General features: G+C 36.1%; 1 protein-coding gene across 1 annotated transcript in view; it reads right to left on the reverse strand.

The window, feature by feature from the left end:
- The window catches only part of RBM46 (RNA binding motif protein 46), a 45,721-nt gene continuing 39,086 nt past the window's right edge, over positions 5,878–12,512 (reverse strand). The window contains exon 6 of the mRNA XM_003356986.4: positions 5,878–7,899. The gene's annotated coding sequence lies outside the window, so the exon portion shown is untranslated. The remainder of the gene's footprint in view (positions 7,900–12,512) is intronic.

Below are 12,512 nucleotides of genomic sequence, written 5' to 3' on the forward strand. Positions count from 1 at the left end.
TTGTTTCTGAGAACGGTTACATGTCTTTTTACTTTAAAAAATTAGATAAATAGGTAGACAGATTTACCATTGCACTGAGTCTGGAGTAAAGGGAACCTGTGCTCTCATATGCTTTTCTCATAATTATTTACTTTTTTGCGTATCCTTCCAGTTTGGGTATGCAAATATAAACACAAACAAATGTTTTCTTCCTTCTCACTCTAAATACATCAAGGAGCTTACCCACATATTTTGAATCTTGCTCTTTTTCACTATTCTCTTTCTATATTAGGAATAAAGGGTATTCTTATTCTCTTTTGTACAACCTCTATGTACCAACTAAGATATTATTTTAATCAGTCCCCTAAGGATGGGTATTTGGGTTCCAAACTATTTCAGTAAATAGTGTTTTACATGAGCCATTTCACGCACATATGTAAGACTATCCCAGAAACAGGATTGCTGGATCAAGGCCCTTAAGTATTTACAATTTTGGATGATGGCTGCAAAATTGCTCTCTATGTGAACTAAACCAATTTATAATCCCTCCAGCAGTGTATAAGAATGCTCATTTCCTTCAATGTTTACCAAAGGTTTATTAACCTTTTTAATTTCTGCAAATCTGAGTTTTTTAGTTTGGATCCTTCTTATAAGATAAAGTACCTCTTAGTACATCTTAAGATATATTTCATCTTAAGAAGCTGTAATACTTCTTAATACATCTTAAGGGACATCTGCCTTCATACATTTTATCATTGTTCTCTTGATGGGATTATCTTTTCATTGATACTCAGAATTATTGGAGTTTAGCCCTCTTCAAATGATTCATAATTATTGTTCAAGTTTATCATTTGCCTTTTGAGATAGCTCATGGCACTTTTTTGCTATGCCTGCTTTCCTTTTTTTAATCAATTAATTTGCTGTGCCCACACGTGGCATGCAGAGCTTCCTGGGCCAGGCACTGATCCTATGCCACAGCAGTGACCAACCCACTAAGGCACCAGGGCTCTCCTTAGGCCACAGGGGAACCCCAGACTTTCCTTTTCAAATGGGACTTATTAACCTTTTCTATTATGGCCTCTAGATTTCTTTTCCCCCTTTTTAGGGCCGCACCCACAGCATATGAAAGTTTCCAGGCTGGGGGTTGAATTGGAGCCGCAGGCCACTGGCCTACGCCACAGCCACAGCAACGCAGGACCCAAGCCGTGTCTGCAACTTACACCACCGCTCACAGCAACATCAGATCTTTAACCCGCTGAGCGAGGCCAGGGATCGAACCTTCATCCTCATGGATACTAGTTGGGTTCTTCATCCATTGAGCCACAAGGGGAATTCCGGCCTCTAGAATTTGACTCATAGTTTGGGAAATCTTCCCACTCCAGTATCGTTTTAAAAAAGAGAGAGAGAAGAGAGGTAAGGTGAAATTTTCTGCATGACCTTTCTGCATACAAGGGATTTTATGCAAGCCAAGGGATCATGGCTACTTACAACATACTCCACATCTCTGCCATAGTCCCTTGCACAAAGTTGCACAAAGAATTTGATAAAGGACTGTCTTTAGAAATATTTCCCTGGAGTTCCTGCTGTGGCTCAGTGGTAATAAATCCGACTAGCATCCATGAAGATGTGGGTTCAATCCCTGGCCTCACTCAGGTTAAGGATTCAGCATTGCCATGAGCTGCAGCGTAGGTCGCAGATACAGCTCAGATCTGGTGTTCTGTGGCTGTGGTGTAGGCTGGCAGCTGCAGCTCTGTCTCAACCCTTAATCCGGGCACTTTCATAGGCCACAGGTGTGGCTCTGCCCAATGAGATAATATATATAGCTACAAAACTTAGCAATAATGGCTTGTGATCAATAGCTACCTGCGTCATAAGAATTAAAGTGGCAAATAATTAGTAGTTATGTTCTTAAGTCAAAGAAATTTTTTGTATTTTATTGTTATTTCCCCCAATACAATTTTTTTTCCCACTGTATAGCATGGGGACCAAGTTACACATACATGTATGTATACATACTTTTTTCTCCCATTATCATGCTCTGTTGTAAGTATCTAGAAGTAGTTCTCAGTGCTACACAGCAGGATCTCATTGTTATTCCATTCCAAAAGCAATAGTTTGCATCCATTAACCCCAAGCTCCCAGTCCATCCCACTCCCTCCCCCTCCCCCCCGGACAAGCACAAGTCTATTCTCCAAGTCCATGATTTTCTTTTCTGTGGAAAGGTTCATTTGTGCTCTATATTAGATACCAGATATGAGTGATATCATATGATATTTGTCTTTCATTTCTGACTTCACTCAGTATGAGAGTCTCTAGTTCCAAACATGTTGCTGCAAATGGCATTATGTCGTTCTTTTTTATGGCTGAGTAGTATTCCATTGTGTATATATACCACATCTTCCTAATCCAATCATCTGTCAATGGACATTTGGGTTGTTTCCATGTCTTGGCTATTGTGAATAGTGTGGCAATGAACATGTGGCTGCATGTGTCTTTTTTAAGGAGAGTTTTGTCCAGATATATGCTCAAGAGGGGGATTGTTGGGTCATATGGTAGTTCTATGTATATATTTCTAAGGTACCTCCATACTGTTCTCCATAGTGGCTGTATCAGTTTACATTCCCACCAACAGTGCAGGAGGGCTCCCTTTTCTCCACACCCCCGCCAGCATTTGTTATTTCTGGACTTATTAATGATGGTCATTCTGACTGGTGTGAGGTGGTATCTCATGGTAGTTTTGATTTGCATTTCTCTAATAATCAGGGATGTTGAGCATTTTTTCATGTGCTCGACAAAGCCCAACATCCATTTATGATAAAAACTCTCACCAAAGTAGGTATAGAGGGAACATACCTTAACATAACAAAAGCCATATATGACAAACCTACAGCAAATATAATACTCAATGGAGAAAAGCTGAAAGCTTCCCACTAAAATCTGGAACAAGACAGGGACGCCCACTCTCACCACTGCTATTCAACATAGTATTGAAAGTCCTAGCCACAGCAATCAGACAAACAAAAGAATAAAGGGCGTCCAAATAGGAAGATAAGAGATAAACCTGTCACTGTATGCAGACAACATGATACTATATACAGAAAAACCCAAAGACTCAACCCAAAAACTACTTGAACTGATCAAAAAATTCGGCAAAGTAGCAGGATATAAGATTAACATTCAGAAATAAGTCACATTTCTGTATACTAACAATGAAACTTTAGAAAAGGAATACAAAAACACAATACCTTTTAAAATTGCGCCCCAAAAAATCAAATACCTGGGAATAAACCTGACCAAGGAGGCAAAGGACCTATGTACCGAGAACTATAAAACATTAATCAAGGAAATTAAAGAAGATGTAAAGAAATGGAAAGATATTCCATGCTCTTGGATCGGAAAAATTAATATTGCAAAAATGGCCATAGAACCCAAAGCAATCTACAATTTCAATGCAACTCCTATCAAATCACCCATGACATTTTTCACAGAACTAGAGCAAACAATCCAAAAATTTATATGGAACACACAAAAGACCCAGAATTGCCAAAGCAATCCTGAGAAACAAAAACCAAGCAGGAGGTATAACTCTCCCAGACCTCAAGCAATATTACAAAGCCACAGTCATCAAGACAGTGTGGTACTGGTACCAAAACAGACATATAGAACAATGGAACAGAATAGAGAACGCAGAAATAAAACCTGACACCTATGGCCAATTAATCTCTGACAAAGGAGGCAAGAACATAAAATGGGAAAAAGACAGTCTATTCAGCAAGAATTGCTGGGAAACCTGGACAGCCGCATGTAAATCAATGAAACTAGAATACACCTTCCCACCATGCGCAAAAAAATAAACTCAAAATGGCTTAAAAACTTAAATATAAGACAAGACACCACCAAACTCCTGGAAGAGAATATAGGCAAAACATTCTCTGACATCAACCTTACAAATGTTTTCTCAGGTCTGTCTCCCAAAGCAACAGAAATAAAAGCAAAAATAAACCAATGGGACCTAATCCAATTGACAAGCTTTTGCACAGCAAAAAGACAACTTACAGAATGGGAGAAAATAGTTTCAAACGATGCAACTGACAAGGGCTTAATCTCTAAAATATGCAAACAAATTATACAACTCAACAGCAAAAAACCCCAACAACCCAATAGAAAAACGGGCAAAAGACCTGAAAAGACATTTTTCCAAAGAAGATGTACAGATGGTCAAATAAAATTTCACATATAGTATGAACAAAATTAACTGCTCAACCATAACATCATAGAAAAGGACAGTGCTTGATATGAATGCACTGATTTACATATTTCTGGTTGAAGGGGGTGGAAGGAATGAAAAATTAGTACAAATAAATGAATATTATACCCTCTACAGAATTATACCTAAAGAACATGGGCTACCATCTGAGTGTCTTCTATTTGCACGTGTTTTACCTTTAACATTAGAAGATTTATTTATAATCCTGCTTTTCCAGATGTGAAAGTATGGCTCAGAGAGATTAAAAGCTGTGCACAAGTTCAAAGAGCTGCAACTTGGCAGAAATGGTCATCAAACCTGATTTCCCATCATGTGACTATAGATAGCCAAATACACTGAGAGGCGGGGAAGCTCCGACCCTTGAACAACACGGGAGTTAGGGGTGTCCACAGTCCAGTATCCGCGGTTCTTTACTGGTGGATTCAGGTAAGCACAGAGGGTGTGCTTCTGCAACATGTATTCATTAAAAAAAAAAATCCATGTACAAGAGGACCTGTGCAGTTCAAATGTGCAGTTTAACTCTATAACTTAAGTGAAAAAGTTATGTGGGAACTTACAATTGCGATGATTTTGGCCATCTGAAATGTTTCTATGAAAAACAAAATTCATGTGTCTATTAACTTTTCTGGTTTGGAATCTGAGTCACTGCTGCCTCCCAAGGGTATTTCCACAGCAGCTGACAAAATAATAATACTCATTATATGTTTGCTGAAGAGTGATAGGAACCTATGAGTCATGGTAATTAAATTGTAAAATCAGATGTCAGAGAAAAATTAATGCTAATTATGCATGGTGCTATGCTCATTTCAATTAGAGGTTAATCTAAGGCAGTAAACTGGAAAGTTAAGCATTGCATGTGGTTAGGTGGAATGAACCTTTAGAAATGAAAAAAGTGAGACTAATTTTCTCTCCAATAACTTCTGCTAGAAAAAAAAAAAAACTTTAGCAGAATATTTGCAACTATTTCACATTCTATTTATGAAAATCCTATGTCCCCTACAACGAGTTGATCTCAAAGTTAACGTCTGGTATCTAAGAGTGGAAAGATTTTTGTCTCTGTAGACCTTCATTAGTAATGCAATATAGGAGCTCCCGTTGTGGCTCAGGGGTAACAAACCCAACTAGTATCCATAAGGACTCGGGTTTGATCCCTGGCCTCATTCAGTGGGTTAAGGATCCCGCACTGCTGTGGCTGTGGTGTAGGCTGGCAGCCATAGCTCTGATTCGACCCCTAGCCTGGGAACTTTCATATGCTGCAGGTGTGGCCCTAAAAAACAATAAAAAAATTCATTATAGACTCATTATTTCATTCATTATATCCTACTAAAATAGTAAGTAACATAGTCAAAATGACCTAGATTCAGTAATTATTCACCAGAAAAAGGGGAAACATCACCAGGTTCATCAACAAAATATTCCTATTGGTCTATGAAAAGGATTTTTGTTACTATGTTTTACAAAACTATTAATTTTCTTTCTGCAGTATCTTTTGCTTTGGTCCCAGTGAAAACACTGAGCCTATGATTATATACGAAGTAGGGGGAGTTGTTCTCAGAATGTCAAGGCGATGGTTAAGTGCTAAATTTTGGGTGCATACTAATAAACAAAAGTAAAAACACATGCATATTAGAAGCATCGCATATTTAATGTCCAAGAATTTGAATTCAAGTACAAAAATTAAACAACACATGATTTCAACATTAAAAAACTCTAACACTTATTACTCAAACAACTATACAGTGAATATCAAACACAAATGAAGCATAACTATAAAAACCTTAAATACATTAACAGCAAAATTATAATTTATTTCTATAACAAATAATCATCAACTGAAATATTTATAGTTATTTTCAAGGACAATGGTAGACTGCTTTTTCTTTAGTACTGCATAAAATTTGCATCTTAATCTTTTTGCCCTTCATTTCTTTCTACATAATAGTTAGATGCTTCTGGTTACAGAATTGTTCTAATCTCTAATACAGATGGTGATCCTTGGTAATCAAATCTAGTGTAACCACTGTCTGCAAGTGCTTTAATGTTTGTGAAACTCTAGCAAAGTTATAATGAAAAAATTTAACGTAAACTTCTAGGTTCTACTGACCACTCAGGAATTAGAAGTTATTTAAAATCCCGAAAGTTTAAAAAGAATAGTAGTTTGTTATGCCTTTATCAAGAGAAATCACTGAGTAACTTTTTAAACTTAGCATTTTTACAAGTTTTACAAGTGTAAGTTATTCTGAATTGTGATGTTTTACTATGTTGAAATAAATATATAATTATCATTTTAAAACCAAATGTGCAAACCCGATTCTAAAATAAAAGAGTATTTTAATTTGCAGGCTTTACAAAGAAACTTTCATACTCCTGTTTACAGTATTTTCTTCAGAAGAACGAGGCCTGATTGGAGATATACAGTCGCTGTCCAACATGGCTGCCATTAGCAAGTGACACTGTTGGTGACAAGGAATAGCTCGGATAAGAGTAAAGCCTTGAAGTGTAAGGAAGCACGCTGGGTGTCCCAGAAGAGAGGGTAGCACTAACAGGGGAAAGGCTATTTATTGAGCTGCGACGAAAATTGTAGTCTGTAAATAAATACATAACAATTATGCTGCACATCTTTATGGTTACAAATTTAATTCAAAGAGACAAAGCATAAAAACTATAATCACAGTTTAACATAATGTTCGAACATTCAAAAGCCTGATAATATTATACTGCTGGTAAAGACTGTCAGTACTCACTGCATTGCAAATACCGAAAGTGTCATCGGTCGGTATCATGTAAGCTTTCAGCGACACAATGCTTCAGAGCTCTTCCTAAAATGCATTCTTGGATTATCTATTTCCTGGTTACCTATTAATTGTTGTGTATCTTTATGTTCACCAAAAAAGAGAACCTCTGATTTCTCTTTGCTCCATCCATAATGAAGCTCCTTTTAAATTTGGTACTAACACTAAGGGGTCATGAAGAAAAGATAAAAAACAGTGAATTCATATTTACTTCTTTTTTGAAATTGTATTAGGTAGGTATCAAGGAGCAGAAACATTCACCCCTGGGTTGCAAAAACTGTCTATATTTCATTATTTAAATACTACTGTAAACATTTATACAACTCAACAAACCAATTTAACATTAGAATTCTACTGGTATCATAAAATAATAAAATGAATCAAATAAACTTCAAGAAACATTATCAACTTATAGGATAGAAAAATCCAAAAATTAAACCAAATTATTTTTTAAAAAGCCAACGTTTGAAGCATTATTGTTCCACAATGAACATTCATCTTATTTATCAATAATGTCCTGCTTCATTAATTATAATGTGTATAGATGTGTGTGACTAGTAAAGACCAAATCTGTAAATCCTGTACTTCCCAAAAACTCAACTATGTTCTTTAGTGCAGAGATAAGCCAAGGGTGTGCAAATGACTGTAAGATGATTCCTTATAAAAGTTATGGTGCTTCTAGGAATGGAAAAAATTAGGTCATTGAATGTTCCAGGTAAAGTTCTTTCTGTATTTTCCTGGTACTATAAGTGAGAGCTAAAAGATGAACGTTAACTTAGTGTTGTCATGGGTCTTAATATTAAGCCAACAGGAATGAGATCAACTGCAGGGAGAATAAGTTCAAGCAACATCAGAAAGGACCTAGTTAAGAAAAAAATAGAAAAATAAAAATCAGTTAAATATAGGTTTAATTTCTAATACTGTAAAACTCTAGTTAGAATGATTTTATAACCTTGTAATTTTTATTAATGGTACCATAAGAGCAATAAAAGCAGTTCATTCCAAGAAGACATAAATACACTTAAGGCATGCAGTTCTATTTTTGTATTTTGAAATCAGATAAGGAATCACTTTGATACCATTTGCTTTTCTAATATCCAAAGTAGGATACTTCCAGGTATTATAGAACTTTTTTCTTAAAGTATTCACTTTGCCTGAATCATTATGGTATTGAGTATAAACGGAAAACTTAGTGCTCCTGATAATTCAAATACTTGCATTAAAAAAAAAAAAAGTTCTGATTATTTCCTTCTAAAGATTATCACACAGATACGGTCAATTCCCTATTAGTCCCGTATATGTGACACATCTAGATCCTTCAAATTGTAACAATGTGGTCAGAGACAACATGATTTACAAGAGTGGATCTTTAATTAGCTACATTTCTGCCCTGAGGAAATGTAGTTTTTAGAGAAATCACTCTCACTTTAGGTTTACAGCCATTCAAGAGCTAATGCAGCATATTTATGAAATGTGGATCAAAGAGTTCTTCAGGCGAAGGGCTTCACACGTAAGACAGACAATTAGCTACTGGCAGAGTGCTTCTTGGGTGTGCAAATTTGCATTTCTGATATTCCCCTACTGTAAACCTGCAATTTAAAAATACACTAACCAATAACTGTACTCTCACACTTTTAAGAAGACTAAATTAAAATACAAAATTAAAAGTTCACTTTGATGACTTTATTTATAAAGGATAAGAAAAAAATTTCCTCACCAATACTATAAAGATTAGGAGATGAAAAGCTTTAGATGTTTATAAGCACTTCAAAACTAATTTTATTACAATCTAATGATCTAAATATATTTGGAAAAATATCTGGATGATTCGAAAAGACAAGGCATATCAAACTTAAGATAAATAATTAGTAATGATAAACCTAGATGAACCATGTTTTCCTCTAACATACAATTTATCTGAGACAGTAAAACTCAGAAAACATCACTGATTTCTATGAAACCACCAATTAATAAATGAATGAAAACTCCTAGCATATATTTACTTGCCCACCCCTGCTTTTTAGTCCCAATGAACATCCTTAGCTCTTTAATCCCTCAGACTGGGATCTATACTCCCCTTTTTCCTTCTTAGGGGAATGATACGGAGCCAATTTCAGAATGTACGTTTTACACTGAGAATTATTCAACTGTCCCAACACCTTTTAAATTGGGGTACAATTTACATACAATAAAATGCACACATTCTATGTGTTCATTTCAATGAGTTTGACAACTGTATAAACCCATGTAACCAACACCCACAGCAAGATATAGAACATAACCATCGGTCTACAAGTTCTCATTATCCTTTCCTGTCAAGAGCCCTTCCGCTGGAGGCAACCACTTTCTGATTCCTTTCAACGACAGCTTAGCTTTGCCTGTTCTTGGACTTCAGAGAAAATGTGTTCTTAAAGTATTTTTTTATATCTAGCTTCTTTCTTTCAAGATAATTTCTAAGATTCACTCATGTTGCATATATCAGTGCTCTGCTCTTTTTATTGCTGAGTACAGCAGTCCAGTGTATGATACACAATTTCTTTACCCATTCACCTTTGATAAAGACGTGTGTTATTTCTAAATTCTGACTATTATGGATAAAGCAGTTATACACATTCTTATACAAGTCTTTTTGTGAATACATATTTTCATTTCTTTGGGGGTAAATAACTAGGAGTAGAATTGCCGGGTCACACAGGAGAGAAAGATATGGCTGAGCAGTGCTCCAACGTGAGCATTTTGACACTCACATCAATGAAATGGAGAGCTCCAGCTGCTCCACAGCCTCAGCGACATATGCTCGGTACTGCCAGTGCTGTGAAACATCACTATCCAGTGATGTGAAATGGGGTCCCGTTTTGACTTTAATTTGGATTTCCCTTAGGACTAATAATGACTATTATTATGGTTTAGTGACCATTTGAACATCTGTAGTAGAGCATCTGATCAAGTCTGTGGATTCCTTACTGGTTTTGTCTTTTTATCATTGATAACAATAAAGTTTCTGACCAATAGGATTCACTAAATCAAAATAATAAATTAGGACTAGGTTGAGTCCTCAGAAGTCTTTAATTCAAGTCGCCTCTTTCACTGAAGAAGATTACAGACAAAAGATAACCATTAAGTATCTGTTTCATATTCCTACAGATAAATGGAGAAAGAACAAGTTAAAAAGTAGGCCTCCCAATACCTAGTATTATTCCCCTTGATCAAGCTTTCTTACTCTGGCAATCTTCTCAGAACAGGTTTGAGGGAAAGCGTCTCGAATGGCTGTTGTGGGCAGGGGGAGGGGAACACGGCATAGGATGCCTAAGCTGTCTGGCTTCTGCCCACTCCTACCGACCCTCACTCTCCCACCTCAGTCCACGCAGCTCTGAAGTCCCTTGCTTTAGATGCTAAACTTTATGTAGTAATTTATTTGAAGACAAAGGCCCTTTTGCACAAAAATAAATGAAAAATGGATGAGAATAACTTACTCTAACATAATGCTTCAATATAGTGATTCGAATTTTGATCAAATTCTCTGAATTTCATATTTACATCTCGAATGAACACAGTTTCACAGAATAACTTTGATCTATGTGAAGACTAGTAAACAGGCTTAACCTTAAGTGCCAATTCTAATCAAGCAGTAATTGCTGAAAGGACCCTGGCTCACAAAGCTGTGTCTGGAACGAGCAGCAAAGTGGGTAATAACTGTGACCTCACATCAGACATGGGAGCCAGGGCCAAGCCTGGCAGCACATCACCAGCGGCTCGCCAGCCCCGCCACCGTAGCAACTACAAACTGGTCTCCCACAGGAGAGACGAATACCACCAACACGCTCCTCAGAGAAAATCTAAGCAATGGATATACACTGATGTTTTCTTCTATTTGTGTCTTGCATTTTTGTTTCTAATTCTCTTACACGTCCTGACCAAACATCAGAGGTTCTCTAGTTGCATTTGTTTCAGGCAGATAATCTAAGGGAAACCTGCATAGAGCTTTAAAGTGAGTTTGGTGAAAGAATCTTCTCACATTAATTTTGGCTATCTTTTCTTTTAGTTTTTCTCTGAGCAGATACTCTGAACTACTTTTCCATTAAAAAGCAAAGTCCTCATAATTGTTTTCTTCTTCTTAGCTCCATGAGGTCCACCTTCACAACCCCCTCTTTATGATGCACCTTTTAAAAGTGTATGATTCAATGGTTTTTAGTATATTCACAGAGTTGTGCAACCAACACCTCTATCCAGAACATTCTCATCACCCTCATCAGAACCTCTGTGTCTCCTAGCATTTCTCCCCATTCCCTCTCCTCCAGCCCCAGTAACCACTAATTTTTCTGTTTCTACAGATGTGCCTTTTGGGGATGTTTCATATTAATGGAAGAGCATAATTTATGTGGTCCTTTTTAACTGGCTTCTTAGCACAATGTTTTCAGGTCTCAATCATGGAGAATGTATCAGAACTTCATTCCATTTTATAACCATTGTATAGAGTTACTGTAGTTTGTTCATCCACACAGCAGTCAAGGGAAATCCATGCTGCTTCCACCTTTTGGCTGTATATTTCACATGGGCATATGTTCTCAATTCTCTTGAGTAAATAACTAGGAATGGCATTGCTAGGTCATATGGTAAACTCTATGTTTAACTTTTTGAGATACTGTCAACTAGTTTCCAAGGGAGCTATAGCATCTTAACACTACCAACAGCCATGTATGAGGACGAAGCACCTGACATTCTGATCTATGAAATGCATTCCTCATACCTTTAATATGCGTTTTAAGCATTTCTTTAGATTTCTATGAGATCTCAATAAAACAGTTGAAAATTTTTCATTTTACCGTTTTATTTCAATTTCTAATGTTCAAATAGTTGTAACTGTAATCACTCAAGAACTTTTACTGAACCATTTCATCTACAGAACAAAGTTTTTATAATAGCATTATAAAAAGCAACTTATAACCTATGAAATAGTTTAAAATCATTAACTATTGTTAAATGATACTTTTGGCTGGAATTGACTAGTAAAACCAAATTTACAAAAAAGGTAAAGTAGACTTGCAGTGGTCAATGCTTTTTCTAAGACTAGGCCCACAGAGTAAACTTAGGTCAATATTTCTGTTTTAAGATGATTTATAGGAGGCTTTGAGTAGGCTAATCTTACTAACAGATGGCTGGATTAAAAAAGAAAGCTATTGTCTATAACCATTTCCTTATAAAATTCTGGTTAATTAGTTCTCTATTTTTTACTAGGGTAATTATATTTTTCAGATTCGATTTTGGGGGAAATCATCAGTTTTTGTTTTTAACTAAATTATTTTCTACATTTACAACTATTTTATCATATAAATCTGAAAAAGTGATTTGGGTTTTAAACTCTTACTGTGAAACTCTGACCCTGTATAACAATTATCAGAAACATATGCTTTGCCAGATAACTGTATTTTCATTTTTAAGAAATTACAGCTGTTTCAGTCTAAATTTTCTAAAGA

Source organism: Sus scrofa, chromosome 8 (genome assembly GCF_000003025.6).
Source record: "Sus scrofa isolate TJ Tabasco breed Duroc chromosome 8, Sscrofa11.1, whole genome shotgun sequence".
In the NCBI taxonomy this organism is placed as follows: Eukaryota; Metazoa; Chordata; class Mammalia; order Artiodactyla; family Suidae; genus Sus; species Sus scrofa.